Source organism: Scleropages formosus, chromosome 2 (genome assembly GCF_900964775.1).
Source record: "Scleropages formosus chromosome 2, fSclFor1.1, whole genome shotgun sequence".
In the NCBI taxonomy this organism is placed as follows: domain Eukaryota; kingdom Metazoa; phylum Chordata; class Actinopteri; order Osteoglossiformes; family Osteoglossidae; genus Scleropages; species Scleropages formosus.
Genome location: NC_041807.1, coordinates 5,005,513 through 5,026,158, shown reverse-complemented (window position 1 = coordinate 5,026,158; position 20,646 = coordinate 5,005,513). Strand labels below are relative to the sequence as shown.

General features: G+C 42.7%; 1 protein-coding gene across 3 annotated transcripts in view; it reads left to right on the top strand.

The window, feature by feature from the left end:
* Positions 1-1,508: 1,508 nt before the first annotated feature.
* The window catches only part of atp2b4 (ATPase plasma membrane Ca2+ transporting 4), an 80,577-nt gene continuing 61,439 nt past the window's right edge, over positions 1,509-20,646 (top strand). For 2 of the 3 annotated variants that reach the window (XM_018758589.2, XM_018758587.2), the window contains exon 1: positions 1,509-2,509. The gene's annotated coding sequence lies outside the window, so the exon portion shown is untranslated. The remainder of the gene's footprint in view (positions 2,510-20,646) is intronic. The other variant, XM_018758588.2, reaches the window with a different exon arrangement.

Sequence of the window (20,646 nt, the reverse complement as noted above, 5' to 3'; positions counted from 1 at the left end):
AATGTACAGGCACCCCTCAACTTACGCAAATAGACTGTTCTTTAACCCCTTACTTACGTAAGTCAGTTATGTATGTCGGATTCCCCCCTCCTCCCCCACCATTCAACATAACAACATTAGTAATTTTTCCATCTCAGTTATTGCACCATAACATTTCTTCACTATTAATGGTGCTTTCATGCTAGCTGCTCTTTTCACGTGCAGCATCCTTCGCTATCGTTTTCACAGTCGATACAGTGGTTCCTGTCCTATAGACGATAATCTTTGTCCACCTTCATACTTCCTATAATTTTCAATTTCATCTCCAAATGGATTGCTGTACGCTTGCGAGATGGTTCTCGTTTTCATTCAAGTAGACGTTTACCACCAGATATTATGAATAATGAAAAGGGTAAAAAAATATGCGAAACAAGCACTAATGCAAAGCGATGTGTTCACAGCTCAACACATGAACTGGGAAAATGCAGCTTTCTCAGTTCCTGCTTTGTCTGGTTACGCCAACTTGCGGGTAACGTATTTCAGATATTTTGCTGGGAATTTTTTACAGAAATCCAGCTGTACATAAGTCAAATTTATTTAATTAGAGGCGTGTCTGTCTTATATATACACACAGGACATTCTTACTGTATCACACACACACACACACACACATTTTCAGAACCGCTTGTCCCATACGGGGTCGCGGGGGAACCGGAGCCTACCCGGCAACACATGGCTAAGTAGCAGGTTTGGCACTTGAACCAGGACCCTCTGGGCGGCCCACAGTGTACCACCTGACCTTTGCTAAATTAATGGTCATTTTTGCCTTATATTAATACACAATGTAGGCCTGAACAAAAAAACAGTAATATTTGTTTGTCCACTTGAACGCGAGTGGTAAATGTGCAAAAAAAAGGTATACCTTTTTTTTGCACATTTACCACTCGCGTTCAAGTAGAAATTTATGTGCTGTCTCCGCAAGCAATGCGTACTATACATTTTTGTATACAGTACACATTGCTTGCAGAGACAGCATTTATCAGGAAATAGCAGGACAATAATCCTTGTGGTGAATTAACTTTCAGTAGATCACCACCACCGGATTACTTTGAAGGACTTGGCTGTAGTGTATGCGATCACTCTCCACGGAAGATATTCAGTTGCTTAGCTCTAACACGGGAATAAGGCACAGAGTAAACAGCGACTATAAAACGCTTTTTACTTTGTCAAGCTGCTATACGTTATTAATTGACCCCGAATTACTAAGGTGTGCTGCGCACTGAATTAAAACGCATGAAAACGATCTTGAGTTGGTCACAGTCGAAAACGTTGAGCTGTAACGCGGAACAAGTCGTTACGCGTGCGTCTCCCTCGCGTTGCCCTGTTGCTCCGAGGCCAAATATTTACTCAGGATCCACCTTAAACAACGAGCCCCCTGCTCGGCCCCTCCCTTTTTCGCGGCTAGCCACCCCCCATCCTCATCCCCAGCCCCAGCCCCGGAGACCGTGAGACCTCCCCCCACCCTGTCCCTCTCCCTCTCTCTCCTTTTTCCAGCCAGAGCCGTCGGCGGGTCGAGCTGCACGCCGTCACTCACTGGTCCTTCGTCCGCAGTCTGGTGCTGTGGTCATCGGCGCACTTCTGCCAGGAATGTTTTAGAGTCGGATACGGAGAGGTGGGCAACCTCTAGTGCCGGAGGTGGAGGGCACAGAGACGCCAAACAACTCTTAACTCGCCGAAATCTTCTTCGCATTGTCAGAGCCGTGCTCGGAGAATATCCCTGTTCTCTAATAATTTCCTCTTTTCTTCACAAGGAGGAAGTGGGTTCGGCTCGGCTCGCCGAACCAGGCTTCGCGGGATTCCTCCAGCACGCGGAAAACTCGTCAAACTGCTTCACAATTGTTGCTCCAAATGCCGACATTCGCCTGAATTATAATAAGAAAAAATTCAATTAAGAAGTGTAGGTCTAAAAGCAGCAACACGAGAAAAAGCAGCTGAACTGATCTTTTTTTTCTCGTCCAGCTGCATTTAATGACGATATTTTCCGTCTCTGAGCAATGCCACACTTTAGTTAAGCGGACGGGTTGTTTTTAAAGAAAAACCACCAAAGAACATCGCAGACACGCTTAATCTTTTTTTTCCGCAAAAATGCTGCAAGAAAGCTGAAAGATTTTCCACGGATTTTCTCTCTCCGAAGAAAGTTCCTGTTGTACCGAGATTTTATTGCGGGCTGTTTTTTTTTTTTTTTCTCTTCGCTTTTCGCTGTTATTTCTACAAATTACTAAGAGTCTAAGACAGGAGAAGCTGCCTACACTACTCTCTGTGACTGATCTAGACGGGATTCCTGTATTAACACAGAGAGAGAGCTGCGTGGATTAATATAATTTAAAAAAGAAAGGAAAAGACAAGCGCGCGCGAGCGACACACACGATCCGTAGGAGAGGCGCAAGACACTGTCCGTGTTTGTCTCCTGCTGCTCCCGTGTGCCGCGCGCTCATACCTTGAAATCCGCATCCATCTTCAGCACAGTAAGGTTCGTACAAACCCTTCCCTTTTCCCTTATGCTCCATTTTCCACAGGTGTGTGTGTGTGTGTGTGTGTGCGCGCTGTATTTAACCTGCTGCTGCTTGGACCAGACGCGCTGCTACAAGAATGGGGGGAAATTTTTAATGAGTGGTTCATTTGAACCATGTTAAATCCGCAGATATATAAGTGCCTCGACAGTTTGCTCTTGCTTATTGAAAATGTTGAGCATCACTGAAGAAGAGTACCTCATCGTTTCCCCAAATCAAATGGGAGTGGTTGTAAGAAAAGATGAAAAGCACATGCAGGAGGTGTTCATGAACTTATACTATTAGTCTTTGCTTTATTAGAGGCATAGATATTGTGTCTAGACAGCAAATTCATTAATTGAAACTTGGTCTTGTGCCAAAGAAATCTGACACGATGGATGCAGTAAAGGAGCATATGCCACATTTCATGCACAGAAAATATGCTGCTGCATTCATACAAACAAGAACTAAAAAGAACAAAGTATTTAGAGGAGGAAGGTTGCAGGTGGCCCTAAATAGGATGTTTCCTGTTGGTCATCTGTCTCTGCTGCCAGGCAGTGAAGGTCATAAAGATACAGCTGAGTGCTAGCAAACTGTTAACCTGACCTCCAAGACAAATGACTGACTCATTCCTTTGTATCGAAGTGTGTATGTCCTGCTACTTAAAGACTTTGCACCACTCAGTGAAGATGAAGCCAGGCAGACCGGGTATTTTACCTCACATGGGCATCCCCCTCTTAGCTGTGACTTGTCAGTTGGAGACTAAATGCAAAATCATGCCTTGTTGTTAAAATGTGTATGTACAATGGCAAGATCACTTGTGTTTAGTTGAATTTACATAAATGCAGACTGCTGCAATGACACATTTGGTTCTTACTCAGCGTTTGGTCATTGACTGGGAATTCTGCTGAAACAAAGGATTTTATTAATTGAGATTGCTTTTTTGCATTTATTTAGCTGAAGCTTTTCTCCAAAGTGACTTACAATGTTAAGCTACTTATGATGATTTTCCAATTAGTACAGCTGGATAATTTTTCTAGCGCAATTTAGGTTAAGTATCCTGTTGAAGGATACTACAACAGGATATTTATATTTCAGTCTGGCTTCTTCAACTGCAGGGCACCAACCACTATGCTACCTGATGCCCCGGTTTAAGCAGTTGTGTAGTTGACACTTCTAAGCAAAAACTTTCAGTACTTCACCACAGCTTGCTGTTATTAGAGCAGTTAAAGGTACAAAAAAGCTTAGTGGTACTACAGTAGTAGCAGGCATCAAACCAATGATCTTAACTACATCCTTCAGTATTATGCTGCAGGCTTTACTTATAAAGTTTTTGAACCCTTAAAAATGACCCTGACAAAGAATTTTAGGTTTTTGATGTCTTTCCTTCCCAGTTATTTCTCTATAGCACCCATTTTCATTTATTAATTTTTAGTTGATACTTTTTTCCAAAGCAGCTTAACACTGTTACTTACCATTGTTCACCCATTTATACAGGTGTCTTTTTTTTCACTGGAGCAATTTAGGGTGGGTACCTTGCTGAAGGATACTGCAGCTGGAGGTGGGATTCAAACCTGTGACTTTGAAGGCAGGAGCATCTTTAACCACTTTGCTATCAGCTGACCTAGCATATCCTTATTGGTAACTGGGCAAGCAGAAGGCCAGGGCACTGTTTAGTTTAAATGTGAGGCTGGGAGGTATAGTGGAAACAGAAAAGAACATCTTTCAAAGCTCTGCAGTATTATAAATGGACTAAACAGTCTCCTGCATTTGGTGAAATTAGGAGGAACCAGCAACTTGGTCTGATATTGAACACCTGTGAAATACTAATTTTTCCCTTGCTTTCTCTCTTGGTTACACTACTGTTTTTTTTCTCTCTGCATCTCATTTATCATTTTAAATAAAGATAGTAATAGAGTTGTCCAGTGATGCTATATGTTTTGTGTTATGGTCATGTCTGAAGTTTCTTTTCATTCTGTAAACTTCCCCTGAGGTTTGGGCAATACAGCTAAATACCGCTGTGAAAGGTTTAACTCGCGACGGTTAAGTACAATATAAGCTATCGCAATGCTATAGTAACTCCAAGGAAATCTACTGAAACGAGTCATCCCAAAGGAGTTCTCGTGCTGCGTGTCCCCCCGCCTCTAAAAGTTACTTGAGGGGGTTGTACCTCTAGTAGAAGGTGCACCAGTTTTTCATGAATGGCATCACTGTCGTTTGGCCCCACGGGAGCAGTCCTTCTGCCTGCTAGAATGCTTGTGTTTTTACTTCAGGCGAGCTACCAAGATGGCAACTTGGCACACAAGCACATTTAACAGTACAGTTAATTTATCTTTTAGTGTTGTGAGGTGTGTGATGTTAAAATAGTTTATTAGGTCGCATTTTTAAAACCAGAAGGTATGATATGCTGTGCATCCCTCCCCCCAAATTACATTGACATTTCTTTCAGGCTGGCATCTCTTAATTTATATATTCTGTTGTGCTTATAAAGTCACACAGTGAATGTGAAAAATGTGCACATTAGGATTTTTGAGAGTTCAGTTATATGTGTGAAGTGCACTGGACATGGATTTTTTAATCTAAAAATTCTAGATCATGCCTGTTGGTTGACATAAGCATCGCCATGGAAGCGGGGTCTTTGGAGGCATTATGTACTGCTGCATTGCTTTTTGTAATATATTTTGGGATTCTGGTAGATTGGACATGAATTCATATCAAACTCTCCCAGAGATTTCTTTTCATCTTGGCTATATAGCAGTTCTGATATTGCTCTTAGTGTTGGATGGACTTTGCCTGAGAGGGACTTAAAATTATGCTTAGAAGAGGTTTGGAATGTTGATGCAATTTCTCCTCCATTATGATGGGAATTTAGCATAATCTGTTTCAGGCCAGAATGAGGTTTACTTTGACATCTGCTCTCCCTAACTGGGAAGAGGTCCTTAGCTGGGTGGTGTCACTATTGCCTGTAAACATACAGAACTTTCATGGGGAAAGATGACAACATGGAAGCAGGTTGCAGTTAGAGTTGCATGGTGGTGTTCTTCTGTGACCACGATGTCGAAGGCTATGGAGGCATCCTCCCCTTGGAACTGTGCTGGCACACTTCAGGGGATATGTCAGCACTTTGAGTCACCAGACCTTAGTTGTTTCGACATATTTCCTTCCATTTTTTCCACAAAATTTCCACCATCACCCACTCAACAGGCTGTTTTTGGCTCTGTGCAGCTTCATATCCATTTATATAAAAGCAATGATGATGCGAATTACAACCGTAACTACACAGATATGGCTGCCTAAGCAGAAGGGTATGTCCCAACAAGCAAAGACCTGGTGTTTGCCTCTGTATAAAATTGGCAATGCTGTTGTAAACAATAACATTGTTTGCATATGCTAATAAGAAGAGAGAATTTGCAGCTTGCCAATGAGCCTTCCACATTTTTGTGGAACATTGCTGAGCACTCAGTTGAGACTGAGGACATCTTGACGCACTGCACTACACGTAAATGACTGGATCACTTTGTATTAACAGGACATCGTGCAGGAATTGCTACATGGTTGTGGTAACGTGCTGTGCTGAAACGGAAAAAGAAACTCTTGAGAATGTAGAGTTTTTGCCTGGTTGAGTTGCTTATGACCAGGGATGGCTTTGTTTGTGTGTGTCACCAGAGTGCTACGTTATGGTTAAACACTCTTTGCATCCACAGGAGATATGAAAGTGCTTCATACTTTCAATTTTGGGAATTGTTGGGTGAATGAGGGCCTCCCACAGGACAGCATGACGACCATGCCTTGGCACTAAATGTAATCACAGCTCTACAGATTGCCTGTAAGGATGGGGGGGTTGTGACTCAGTGAGCTGTACACCACAGTGTGGGCAAGCTGAGGATAAGGACAGGGAAAAACCATTACACCATGGAAATGAGGGACTGTTTATTGGAGTCAAGACTGGGAAAAAACTTTGCCACACCCACTGGTTCAGAGTTGCACAGTAACAGTAGATGGTACCAGCTCCATCTAGTGTATCATCCGTCTTTTATTAAGTCTGGTAAAACCCTATATGTAAGTACTCATGTATACTGATTTATATCATGGTATGTGACAAATCGACTGTAATGAACAATAACATGTCTGCATCTAGAGCTCGCTTTCTGTTTGGGTAATGCACTTTTTGTTTTCTTGGGGATGTACGTAGCTCTGGACAAAAGCATCTCCTAAATGAATAAATGTAAATGGAAGTCAGAAGGCTACCATCATTGTGGGTTTAGTGATATATTGCTGCCTTTCACCCAGGGCTTCAGCTGTAATCCCAGCCCAGGTTGAGAGGAAAAGGCTGGGTTTCTCATTCTGCTGTTGAGGAGTAAATTCTGCAGAAGTGAAAGGTAGGATCAAGGAGGTGTGAGAGCTGCTTTCTCCACCACTTTGCTCCTGCAAAGGGGAGACAGTGGGTACAGAGTTTGGTGATAAGACAGGAAGTCCCAATATGGGTGTGAAGAGCAGCGCTCCTCAGCAAAAACTGACTTTCATGTGAAATGAGCAAATCAGGGAGCATGTTTGAGCCAGCTGTGGTTTTATCCCATTCCAGTTCTCCTTTTGGCTGGTTGTTTCAAACCTATGGAGTGTCAGGCAAAAAAGACTTGAGTATGTGGTCACATTAGGGTGGAAAGAAATTAACTGCATGCATCATACAATTTAGTTCTTAATGTTGCAGAAATTTGCAGCTCAAATCATTGGTTTTGTTAGTGGATGAAAAAGTATTCTGTTGGACATGATAGCATTACTGTCGCCTGCAGTACACATGAAAAAGGTGTTAATCTTTTACTCCTTCTGAAGGCAATTTTTGAACAGCTATAACCAAAGTGGCAAATTCAAAGGGAGCACACACAAAAAACTGGCTTGGTACTGTGACAGTTTTGTGAGCAGCAGGGCAGTGAGCTGTTGGCAGGACCCAAACGCCCTCGGTGTGCCTTCCAGAAATGTATTAATAAAGCCGGAAGTCCACTAGGATTTTCCCATCAAGTTTGGCATTCTCGCCCAATAAAGGGGCTGGAATTCTTGGTTTTGGAGAGGCAAAGTGTTTATCATGCCATGTAGAGTTTCCCTTTCTTTCCACTGTCCTCATTTCTTGACTTTTATCAAGCCAGTGCCTTGGAAACTCGTTTACCTTGAGTGAGAGACATGAGAGCTCAGATTTGATCAGTGCGATTTTCTTTGGACCACTGTATTTCTTTTGAACACAGTGAACAAACCACCACCATTTGCAACAAATTCTCTAGCCTTATTGTTATTCGAAAGCCTGATATCCACAACATAAAAGTGTGGATAAATCTGAAATCCCAGAGAATGTGATACGCTTTCACTTAACACTTTGATCTCAAGGGTTTATTTGCGTGGGACCCTCTCCTGGTAGTTAAGGGCACAGGGCAGGACCACACGTTTGTTATTAATTTGTAGAGCTTAACCAGATGGAGTATGGTGTCATGAAATTCCCCAGTGGGCTCATATCTGGGAATGCTGCATATTTGTACAATTTTGCATAGAATTGTTGAATACGGTGCAGTTTTCTTCAAATTGATAGCCAAGCATTCATGTCTGTTGTACACAGCGTGGTTGCTGCGTTGTTTGAGTTTCATAGTCTCCTCTCCTAGGCACAGGGAGCTCTAAGACTGATATGCATGCTCGAATTGGAGTGGCAGCTATGTTCCCTTCCCTTCTCGACGGTGTGTGCCAAAGATGTATTCCTATGTGGGGTGGTTTCCCTTGAAGTACGTGGGAAGTGCAAGCAGACTGGTCTGGTGTGTAACACTAATGAGGACACAGGTTAGCAGTGTGCAAAACAAGAGGTGGAGCATTGAAGGTTTAGTTTCTCGCTCTGAAAAAGCTCTGGTGAGATAGTGGCAGACTTGCAATGAAAAACGTAGCCATCTAGAGGCCTTTTTTCCCATTAGAAAATGTACCTCTGCCAAGCTGTAGGCCTTTACATGTAAACAAAATAGGAAGTGGCCAGAGTGTGCAGCAAAGTTATTTTCTTAATTCCCCCACATTCTACCTTTGAGTTTGTTTGAAGGCACTGAACATTTTCCTCACTGGAAACTCCATCACATCACCCTCTATGGTAGCCCTTCTATAGTGTATACAGTAGTATGTGTGGCCTTCCATGTTTGGTGAGAACTAATACTGCTAGTTTTACTTGAAATTTCCCAAGGGAATACCTTTCCTTCACTTTTTTTAAATCTCAGTAAAAAGTATTAAAGTGTGTCAGTGATTGAAATATGCACTGAGCTATGAGCCATAAGAGAACATTGTTCAGCCTTTGCTCACTCTAGGAAGACATTCATTTGCAAAGTTCAGGTATAGGCATGCTATTTTCTAAGGCTTGTGTTGAATATGAAGGGTAGAAATCACAGCAGTGATTTAACACTAACTTTTTTAGGTTTTGAAGTCATGTATTTCAGCTGTCTTTATATTTAAACTTAAGGAAAATTAGTCATACTAAAAGCAGCATATACATTTAATATACATAGTACTCATTTTTTTCAAGTGATCTGTATGGAATTCAGTTTCACTAACTGGTATGACAGGATATACAGTATATAATACTTTCATAATGGTACAACAGAAGAGTTCTTCTGAGGTTTTAGTTTGGAACCGATCAATAAATGATTTTGTTTCTCTGATATTAGTTGTTAAATATTATGTAGTTAAACTTACTGGATTGAAGGTGGATTTTGTCTTCTGATTTTAGGTTTCAGCTACAATGCCTTTGTGTTTGTACTTTTTTCTGACAAATGTTTGGCACCAATTTAGTCATTGGGCAAGTTGCCGAGCAGGGAACTTGGGTGGGATGCCTGCCACCTCTCTACCGAACCCGTGTTCTGCCCCTCACATTGTGTTTGCTCAAACAGACGAGTACCATTGCACGGGCTCTTCAAGCTCGCCGCTACTAGGAGCGGCATGTGCCAGTCTGCCATTGTGCTACATCAACATATACAGTGCAGTATGTATCAATACCTTATGTTTTTCGTACTCGTGTTAGAATGTGTTCAACCAGGCACGTGGGAACAATTTCATGTTGCTTTATAGAAAAGCATCTGGAAATTGTATGAATGTAACATTTAGTGGGGTTACTCTGTGGGTGGTTCATGTGATGGTATTCAGATTACCATGAGCATATTTAAGTGTTCACTATAGCCTTGTTAGGTAACAGTGAATGAATTAATATTAGTTTTTTTTTTTTTTTTAAAGATCTGTAGGTTATTTTACCTCCAACTTTTGGAATAAATTCTATGTAACCATGTTGAATGAAGGTTATACCATTACATAAAGTCGGGATTTATGGAAAATAAGCGTTTGGGTGGACTTTTTTTTTTTTTTTTTTCCCCCCCCCCCTCCTTTCTTGGTATTACACTTCTCATGTAGCAGCAAGGGTTTTCCTGTCTGACAGAGAGCCACGTTCTCAACGACTCATTACGAAATGGAACATGCCTTATTCAGGCTGTGGGAAAGGGTGTGGTGTTTAAACATTGTTTTGAAGCACAATGAGGCCATCATTTTCCAGTCTCAATGTCAATGCATGTATATGCAGAAGGTATTTACACAGTATTTGGGGAGTCTTTTTATTTAGTTTTTTCTAAATTCAGATCCGATTCCCTAATCACAGTGCCAGATAGCATGCTTTGTTATGGTTGGTGGAATTAACTCGGTGTCCTCTCTTGTTTTGTTCTCATTTCTCTGTGTTCATACTATCTTACTACATAAGGACCTGCCATTTTTTTCCTCTTTGCTGCTTCTTTAAGTCCTCGAGGTCATGCTTTACCAAACTGATCATTCCATGTGGAAGTGTGGCTTCCCGGGACATCAAGTGCTTCAAGAGGCGCCCCTGGGCCCACGCACAAATTGACGCTCGCTCACGCCGGCCTGCCGGCTGCACCCAACAAGAGCGTTCAGTTTTCCATGGCCCTGCACAAGTGGAAAAACATGTGAGAGGGTCAGGCACGAAAATGGAGTAAGAAGGGGCCTTTGTTAAAGCATTCCAAGTTCCTCCCCTCAATCTTATGCTCTAGGCCAGCTGTTGATGTGGTTTTAAAAGTGACATAAGCAAGAGAACAGATTAGTGATACACCCAGGCATGAACAAGAATGTCAGGCTATCTGTAGTCAGTCCCCCATCTTGCCCCGCCGAGTTACGAGAAATTGTATTACCCCCATTTAAACTGCATTAGCAAATAAAACAAGATAGAAAAACATGTTGTGCACATTTGCACGCATCTTGTGATATTGCAGAAAAACATGATGGTCACCTGAGGCTGAGGCTCATTTTCCAGGGAGTTCTTTTTCCATTCCCCTTCAGTGGCACCTTCTACCCTCTTGTATTTAGCTTGAGCTGCTTAAGGAATCAGTTTTTTTTTCTTGGAGTCCCTCAAGAAAAGGCACAACAAAATGTCATACACAGGTTTTATCTTCTTAGACTCTCTTGTAAGAGTTCATGTATGTTTTAACATGCTCGTACAGCAACTTGTCACCTGCTGTAGGTAACTTTATCCATGCAATAACCTTTTCTGTGTTTCCTGGGCAACTGTGCTTTGTTACCATCTAAATATGCTGACCCTTGAGGACAGATGGTGAGAATGTGACACAGCCAGCTGTGGTTGGACTGCTATGTGATCCCCCATATGGGCATTTGGGGGGGGCTCTGACTTCAGCCTTCTCAGCACTCTGCCTCCCACAGCAAGAAGCCAACTGTTGACCAGGGGGTCCTAAAACAGAAGGACTAGGCTACCAGAGTTATTTGGTACCGATGGAAAAATCATGGAACCCACATGCTGTCTTAGTCCTTTATCCATTTTGGTTTATATTGGCTTGTTTTTGGTTCTGGCCACAGTGTTTCATCTCTTCCATTGGCTTGATCTCCTACCTCTATATATGGCAAAGGTTTTCCACATTCCTTGGAAGGGACATACAGGTAACATACAAGGTGACTTGATAAATGTTCACTTAACACTGAAAATTGTAGTCAGAGCTCCATTTGATGTGTGCTTCACTGGGATAAAAGTATTTTTTATTAGACTTGGAAAACTGTAAGAAAAGAAAGTGAAATGCAAGGTTTCTGATGTCTCAGCCATGTGCCATCTAGACTGGCTGTAAATGGTCATAAATAGCAGGGGGTGAGGTGTCATATTGGAGTTCTAAAAGTTACTTAATTTTTCAATGTTCATGAAGTAGAAGTATGAAAGAGTCCCTATTTTTAAACAACTGCTGCTTGAAACAAAGAAACCCCTATAGTATAGCAGAACCTATAGTTCACAGCCCCTCTTCAGTAATGAGGATTTCTGGGATGTTGGCTGAAGGGCCATAGTGGTTGGTGCTATATCCCCAGTCCCACTGTGGTGGAGAGCTGCTGGACCATCACAGACTGAACTGATTAAGTGTCGGTCCTTGTTTTTGTGAAATGGGGGGAAGGTGGGATGGCTGGTTTGGGCATTTCCTGCACTCCAGTTTCCATCTTTTCCTGTTGTTTCCTATTTTGGCCTAATTCGTAGTCATTCCAAAATGACATAACTTTCTATGGTGCTTCAGTTGAATTAATTTCAGAGGTTTGACACTCTTTCAAGGAAGATTTCCTCCCCCCCTCCCCCAGCTGTGACCCTTTAAAAAGGTTAAAGAATCACAACTGTGCACTATGGTAAAGCTAGTGATATATGGGGGCTCTGTGCAACCAGCACCCTGATCCAGCCTCAACAGTAAAAGCAGTTGTGAGTGATTAACTCTTAGGCTCTAGAGACAGTGTAATCCCTTTCTCTTGAGCTATAACCCAAGTCCAAGTGTTCTCTCGAAAGCTGCAGAGTCATTAAAATTACAGGATTAGTTCAATGTAATCGAAGGTCTCCACTAAAAACAGTCACCCTCAGCACTGCAGAGGCCCAGTCATGGTGGCTGCTGAAAAGAATATACTCTGTGAGAGAAATGGTCAAAGCAGTATCTTCACATCTTCAACATTTAATGCATTTCAGTGTACTGTCATGTGACATTTTGCTTTTGGATTCTGTTTTGGTGTCCATATGGTCGCTGTGCAGTGTGGTGGAAGGTTTTAAAACATGGTGTCTGTCAGATGTTTTGGAATCTCTAAAGGTCACTCGCTGGGTGAATTCATACCACTATGAACCCCTCAATAACAGACTCAACCACACGATCACAGCCCACCGCACCAGACAGCAATTTTATACCTCAACCAGTAGTGGTTAAGGAGCTGTACTTGTGACCCAAATCTTTCTGGTTTTGGTCACATAAAGAGGAGCTGCTGTTATGTACTTGGTCAAGACATTTAACCTGATGTGCTTCAGCAAATATCCAGTGGGGTAAAGTGTATCATTTTGTTGTGCAAATTGCTTTTGAGTACAACGATCTGAAACAAATAAATATTAATAGGAAATCTAAACAGACAGTGTTCTGGCAGAATGTCAGTTTTTTCAGTGCAAAGAAGCCTGGCACCACCCATGCTCAATTATGCCATTAAACACTTGAATAACAGGTAAATTTGTGATGTTCCAGGTATATTATGCCTGTGGCAAGGGCTCTTCTCTTTTAATAGATTAAGACAAATGCTTATTCTGAGTAACACTGAAAAGAGTAGGCACAGATTGGTGTGGGGTTTCTACTCCCTTTGTGCTTCTGTTGGCTTTGGATCTGTCAAGTCTGAGGATACTGGTCACTATATGGATGCTACGTCAGTTTGACTAGCAACTTCAATACTGTAAAGCTGCAGTTCTTGTGCTTTTCATTAACAGTTTATGTACCCCTGGTATTACAAGTTCAAGTGAATGTCTGTCTAAATCATGTCATTTGTTGAGCAGCTTCAGATGAGGCCTAATTAAAATGATGACCAGCACAATCCAGAGTAGTAGTTTCAAATAAGAGAACAATGCATCCTTGTTAACATCTTCTAAAGTTAATCAGGGTTAATTTGGGTTAACTGATAGCATATTGGTTAGAGTTGCTGCCTTTGGATCCAAAGGTTGCAGGTTCAGATCTTGCCTCCTACTGTAGTATCCTTGAGCAGTGTACTTACCCTAAGTTGTTCCAGTTGAGAAGGGGGGGGAAATATAACACACTCTCTGTGTGTGTGTGTGTGTGTGTGTGTGTGTGTGTGTGTGTGTGTGTGTGTGTGTGTGTGTGTGTGTATATATATTACACACCCACCCCCACCCATCTGTATATATGGGTTAATTTATGTGTTGGCATCTTAACATGGTATGTTGCTTTGGAGAAAAGTATAATTTAATCTGGGGTTTACATGCCCCTTTTTATCAAATAATATTTTTCATACAATGTAGTGTATTAATAGTGTGTGGTGATCTGCACACATTAAGTGGTATTTTGTGAAATTCATGTGCTTTTCTTATTTTAAGATCATCTTTTGCAGTGAAATGAATGAATGTAGCTACAGGTATGATTGTAGGTTGTGTATGGAAAGTGAGGAATATTCTGCAGTAATCTAAGTGATATTACTTTCTGGCCATTTAGTGTCCAACTTGATGAAAATGTAAGGTAAAAAAGAATAACTAAATTTCACTCTAAGGGAGTTATTTGAACCCCTTTTATTCACGCTGGCATTTGTGATGTACAATTCTAATTTGAGTTACCAAGCAAACAAATTATACCCTGCTATTGAGGTTATTTGTTTTACAGTTTCACTGAATATTGGTAGTGGTGTTATGGATGAAATCGAAAATGGTACAAGCTAGCTTTTTCTGGCTGATGCCAGGTCAGAATGCTAAAAAGGCCCTTTTCAGACTCCCAGCCATGGGTTTCGTGAGCTCCACTGCAAGTACATTGCCACTTCCTGCACCGTGTGCTTCAGGCCTTCAGGTGGTGGTTTGGACGTGCAAACGATGCCTTTGGATTAATCAAAGCTAGACATCCCACTTTGCGGAGCTTAACCTCTAATTTATGGCGTTTGTGTAACTGAGATATCCTAATTTATTTAAAGTGCACAGATGGTTCCACACGTCAAATGCACTATGTTTCAAAGGTTTCAGCAAGCATGCATTGGTGACCCTCACTGGGACAAAGGTCTCTGCATTTGTGTTTCCCCCATGCCTAGGGTCCAGGAGGTTAGCTCTGGTCTCCCTGGATATAGTCTGATCAGCACTCCAAACATACACTGAAGCCACTGGTGGAAGTTTAATCTTGTGGTTGACACCACCATAATGTGCAATGCAAATAAAGCAGAGAAGTGTGCCATGTACATCTATAAAACAGGTGAGAACCTTTCTGAAAGTGAAATTCTGCCACCAACGCTGGTGTGGTGGAACGCAGCAGAATAGCAGTGGTCTTTAGGGTAAAGGTTGAACTTTAGTTGTTGTAACACTGGTCTCCATGGTGAAAATTGCTTTCCCTTACTTACCCAGCACCCACTGGTGGTCTTCTGCTTAATGCCTTTACTGCCTTGGTCAACCTGCAGCATTGCATTGATTAGCCCAGTGAGGCAATAACCCCCCCTACCACCACGACAGTCAATTTTCAGTGTAGTGGGACCTCTTCGAGGCACACGCAGGCGTGATGGGCCGACAGCGTTGAGTTTGATAACGCAGATGAGGCCTGATCAAGGCGAGCAAGCACCTCTCCATGTGGTGAGATTGAAGGAGGCGGCAGGCTAGGGCCACATGATCACTGGCAGCCAGCTGTTTGCACAAAGACAAGCTGAAAAAGAAACAAGAATTCTTCGGATGACAACGTGTGCCTTGGGGTTGCTGCTCTGCTGGTGTTTTGCTGTATTTTGAGTTCAGGACATTTTCGGGGTCTGCTGCATGAATCTGGAAACAGTGTGATACCGAGGCCTGTCTCTGGGAAGGACGAACATGTATGTGTTAGAGGTCAGAACCACGTACCCCCTGCTGCCATTTCTAAAGGATTGTTGTCTAACAAAGGTTTGCGAGAAGCATTTAATGAAAGCCTCTCTGTAGTTAATGGAAACAAGACAACCCTTTCTTACAGCTATAAAATCCTGCTCAACAAATCCTTTTTTAATCTTTAAAGCTTTTCACCACACAAATTGACCTCTTTATGGTTGGAAAACCTCTACTACCACCAAAGAGAAATGTACTCCCAATACACCTTTGCTGTACGTTGTCCAGGAAGAACATTTTGACAACATGAGAAATGTTATCTTCTCAGTTTGTCATTTCTTTTTAAAAATACTGAAATACAGTGCCTGCCTCATTTTGTAGCTCATGTGCTCACGGGGGGGACATTTGCCTCAAGTTCCCGATGGGCTGAGTTCCTAAACAAGTCTCCCACCTTTCCTTGAAATGGATGTCAATGGGTTTGTTTTAGACAGCGAGTTGATCAGAGCCTGGCAGAAACAAAACCCCCATGTGCTTGGTCCTTCAGGACTGTCAATTTATTTGTCCTGCATTAAAGGTGCCATTAATTTTTAACATGTTGGGCTGTCATCCTTTTGATAGTTGACTTTAAAGCAGTTATTAAACTGCAGAAGAGCTCTGTAGAAATGTACTTAACCTCACAGTAGTTTTGAGTTACATAGTGGAGGTTTAACTCATAACTCAGACATGAGTAACTTCTGTGTGGGTAAAAATAGTCAATGGGCTTTCCTGAGAAAATAAAAGTGAAAAAACTGAAATAAAATGTGTGTTTGTGTGCTTTTCCCTTCTAGCTCCTGTTTGTCTCCTCCTGGATGTTGGCACCAAAAATCTTGCTCTGTCTCTGCTGCTGTGTCTTCACTTACACCCACCCCCACCCCCACTCCCAGCTTCTCTCTGGAGCTAGTCTTTCGATTTCTTCCTTGCACGCGCCCTCTCATTTAGTGGCTGACAGCATGGAATAATTTCTAAATAGACTGTGAGCCCACGCTCCCCTTGGGAGTGGCCCTGTGTGACTGGGTGAACGCACACTGGCTACTTTCTCCACCTGGGTTGCTGTTCTTCAGGGGGAAGGAAAGATGAGGACAGAGAGAGACTAAACAGAAAGAAAGCGAAACACGCACAAACACACTCACCACTACCATGTAGCCTGGTGTCCAGCGTGCCATTTACACAATGGGAGTGAGGAACAGTGCGGCACAGTGGAATGAGAACAATGTGGTGTGCAATTGTGCCCGAGGTCAGTGTGTGCCTCTGGGGAAATGTCCTCAGGCCCTGAGGCCTGTGGAATGGCTCTTCATCTCCTGACTTACTGTGGGGACAGAATTCCAGCCAAGTTTGCATCTTTTCAAAGTGGAATGAGATCACGGGCAGGGCTTGTGCTAAAAAACCTGAAAATCAGTTGAGCTCTTGTCTGTCTACTCCCTTCCTACATACCTAGAGGTGGTGTGGAGGTGTAGCGTTCCTGGTCCGTGTTGATAACCAGTGTTTCACATGGTACAGAACTGTTTGCTAATGGCACAGCCTTCATTTTTGTGCCTCATGAAATGGCAGCAATCTACATTCCTTCTATTGCAGTGCCAAGATAGGTCTCTCACACACATATACAGCTGCACTACCATCCAAGGAGAAGCTGTGAGTATTCACTTGGGAATGTAATTATGTTGGGGATCCCCTTAGGATCCCCCATTGCTATGTTGCCCCACCTATAAGTAGTTGCCCAGTGTTACCACGCTCACTGAAGCTCAGCGAGGAGCTCAGAAGATGAAAATTAAGCATTTATGGAACGGACCAGCCCAGCCACTTCTAGCAACAGGTCACTTCTGGTCCTCGCTACTTTGTTGGAACTACAATATATTACTATGGTGCATTCTTTGCACCACTTTTAAGCATAGCTTTTGTGAAACCTGGTCTCGAGTCACACGGAGCTTGTAAACGTGAGACTGGAAGCAGCTGTAAGAGCCATGCTATTTGGACCGTGATTTTTTTTTTTTTCTTTCAACCAGGTGTGTCATGTGCGTACCACAAGGCTTCAAAGTGTGCTTTCCATGGCTGCATTGGTGAGCATGCTCTTCACAGAAGCGGAAAAATATTAGCATTGTATCCTGCTCTCATGACACTCTTGGTTTTCTTTGCACCCTGTCTTTTCTCTAGTCCCACACATTTTTGCTGTGGTAAACTGAAAAATCGAGTCTCTTTCTTTGGTTACTGAGGGAAAATGTTTTAATATAAACCGGTTTGCTTATCTTATGGTTTTACACTTGTATTTATTTAACAGCAAGAAGTGCCACGATGAGAGCTCACAGCTCTATGTACCGTACCTTTGTACAAGGGGGGTACTGTGAATTAATATAGTAAAAAGAACTATGTAAATGGGTATGTAATTGCAGGTGGCCAAGTATACAAATGTACCACTATAAGATGTTTAGGAGAAAGTGGCAGCTCAGTAAGTAATCATTCTAGAGCAGAATGAATGAATGAATGAATTCTGTATTAGATGGGGTGGAAGTGCCTTTTTTACAGGTACGACAGGGTCACTTTTGGTAGCCTTTTTTGTTGGAAGATGCGATCCCTGCCCTCTGCAAATGGAGCTGCTCAATTTGAGCAGCCTTCATTACTGACATGTTGCACCAAGTGTGGCTGTTGCATGGCTGTCGGCTGAACTCTGTTCGTCAAGCGCTGCATTCAGTGATGTGCAGAGACTAAGCATCTCGTTCGGAGCGAACAAGTTGAGAACTGTTGAGTCTTTATCAACTCACTAAAGAATGCATCAGCATTTTTCATGAGGAATATGGTCATACCGTGTGCTTTCGACATACGTTTGCTTTACGGAAGAAAATGTCAGCCAACTGCTTTCAAAGTTAATTTTTGAATTTCTAAACTGACTTTTTAAGCTTGTGAAATCAAAAAACAAGCTAAAAATATGCCACCCAATACCAATGATTTTAATTTGTTTGAATTTTTTTGTTAATCATCTTAATGTACGTGAGCTAAACTGCCATCTTTTTTGCTGTATATGTTCACAACTCAATGCAGCTTTACGGTAAACATACACTGCCAAGTCGCTCTCCTCCATGGGAGTCAAACTGTGGGCAGTGTTTTTCTTATTTGGTTCATTTCATTAATTCATTAGAATGGGGTAAAAATAACTTTGAGATTTACGATTGTTTTTGAGCTCATTTGGATGGTCTAGTGTAGCCTGAAAGCGTGCTTTACATATTTGTTTTTATTGGCCTTCTGTCTGGAGGAAGTGATGACTTTTTCCCTTTCTGATTGGGAAATGCAGTTTCTCCTGCTCAAGAAAAGGCAGTGCAGTGAATTCATCTTGTTCTTAATACTGGTTCATGTTAAAAGTGGGAGGTCACCTTCATCACAGCAAATCTGTGCTGCTCTTCTGTTGGCATCTGATCTTCTGCACTCCATAGAGAACCCTTGCAAGATTTCTCATTTATTCTTTCTTGAGTCCTTTGGGGCCCAGCTGGGATCTGTTCTGATGAGCGAGAATGCTGAGTTTGTGTCAGGGTTCCCTAGCTGAGGATTCTAACCATCATGGTTTCCATAAGGTAAAGCAGGTGAGTGACATTGCATTCACTTAATTTCTGCTTCTTCTTTAAATCACATTTGGGTTTTTTTTTTTCTTTTCCCTTGCCATTGTCTGAAAATTTGCACTTGTATGAAAATTTCTAACTGGCTCTGCTGTCTTTTTATCGAGTTTGCTTCCATCAGGATGGCTCCAGTGTCTCAAAGTTTACAAGTTAGGCTCTCTCACATGGCTTTGTCTAGCAACAGCATTTATAGCAACTCACCCAGTTTTGACACGCAGTAGGATATTTACTGAGTTGCTTCAGTACCTTTCTGATTGGTCCAACAGCTGTTATTCAGGCATGATTTGAACTAGAAAAAAAGTAACATTTTCTTACTGAGCGGAGTTTTCTGACCCGCTTAAAATATAAGTATACAAGATAAACATAATGATAATACAGTTGGGCGGCTGGTGGTGTCATGGTTGGAGCGGCTGCCTATGGCTCCGGACGTTACCGGTTCGATTCCCCCCTCCAGCTGTGGTGCCCTTGAGTTAGGTGCTTGCCCTGCGATTGCTCCAGTACCTGCGTCTGGCTGTGTGTCTGGGGACCTATTTGTGGCCCTGTGATGAGCTGGCATCCTGTCCAGGGTGTGCCCCTCACACTTGCACCCATTGTCTCTGGGATAAGCTCCGGCTCGCTGTGACCCTGCTCGGGACAAGTGCTAATTGAAATTGGTTGGTTGGATAGCGCGCGCGCACACACATACTTTCTGAACCGCTTGTCCCATATAGGGTCATGTGGAACCGGAGCCTAACCCGGCAACTCAGGGCGCAAGTCTGGAGGGGGAGGGGACACACCCAGGATGGGACGCCAGTCCGTCACAAGGCACCCCAACTGGGACTCAAACCCCAGACCCACCGGAGAGCAGGACCCGGTCCAACCCACTGTGCCACTGCGCCCCCCTGGTTGGATAGTAGTTGTATGTAAATTTTGTAATGTCTATATAAAATTAATAATGGGGGTGCGGTGGCGCAGTGGGTTGGACCGCAGTCCTGCTCTCCGGTGGGTCTGGGGTTCGAGTCCCGCTTGGGGTGCCTTGCGACGGACTGGCGTCCCGTCCTGGGTGTGTCCCCTCCCCCTCCAGCCTTACGCCCTGAGTTGCCGGGTTAGGCTCCGGTTCCCCGTGACCCCGTATGGGACAAGCGGTTCTGAAAATGTGTGTGTGTGTGTGTGTGTATATAAAATTACTGTATGTCGACACTATCTTGTAGGTAAATTCAGTTTAGCAACGCCCAAATTAACATAATACAATTATATTCACCTACCTTGTGTTCTTCTTTACTGTTCTTTTCCAGAGCAGCTTACATGGAACAGTTTGTTTAAAAAGCAAGCTATCAAAAGCTTGGATGAACTTGCCAGAATTTTGGAATATGAATGAGATCTGCTTTACTACTATTAACCATTATTTTCCTAGCACTTTCCTTCAAGGCACCTTAGAGTTTTAGGTTTTGTGCAGATTTGCTTAATGTTATTTATGCCTACATTCATTGGGTGAATTTGACTGGAGGAATGTAAGGTTTGTATCAACAGCAGGATTGGCGATTTCAACTCAGGCCTTTTGGTTTCCAGTGACAGGTCTAACCACAGAGCTACAAGTAGCCAGTATGTGTGTTGAGCGATGCAGCCTCTTTGGTTACATACTGTATCGTTCAAGTGTTAT